This window comes from Palaemon carinicauda, chromosome 11 (genome assembly GCF_036898095.1).
Source record: "Palaemon carinicauda isolate YSFRI2023 chromosome 11, ASM3689809v2, whole genome shotgun sequence".
Taxonomy (NCBI): Eukaryota; Metazoa; Arthropoda; class Malacostraca; order Decapoda; family Palaemonidae; genus Palaemon; species Palaemon carinicauda.
This window is the reverse complement of record NC_090735.1, coordinates 143699607-143700276: the sequence shown is the minus strand read 5'-3', so window position 1 is coordinate 143700276 and position 670 is coordinate 143699607.

Below are 670 nucleotides of genomic sequence, written 5' to 3'. Positions count from 1 at the left end.
GTATATATATATATATATATATATATATATATATATATATATATATATATATATACATTAGTTGCTAAGCTACAACCCTAGTTGGAAAAGCAGGATGCTATAAGCCCAGGGTTTCCAACAGAAAAAATAGCTCAGTGAGGAAATGCATCAGTGTAGACAAGGAATTATACACCGATATCAAACATTTAATGCTGAAACAGACAAATTATACGTAGTATGCATGTCGAATACCACTAAAAAACATAGCTATTATTGAAAACCTCTTTCTTATTGCTTCTTGTTGTTTCTTATTGTCTCTTAGTACCCCTGTTTGTCCCCGCAACCAGGAATCATATAAATACAGCATCCGCCGGACAGATCACACCTGACTCTCTCTCTCTCTCTCTCTCTCTCTCTCTCTCTCTCTCTCTCTCTCTCTCTCTCTCTCTCTCTCTCTCTCTCTCTCTCTCTCTCTCTCTCTCTCTCTCTTTTTTATCAAGTTCACTCAGTAGTATGTCATACGTATTGCTAGACACAGCAAAACCATCACATCACTTTACTTCACTACATTAAGCACCCCCATCCGAACACATTGTTATCATCAAGTTTATCTAGAATACATCAAAAGAAGAAATGAGGTCTGTTCAAACAACAACATCAAATTCCTACTCATCAACTGCAAGGGTAAGGG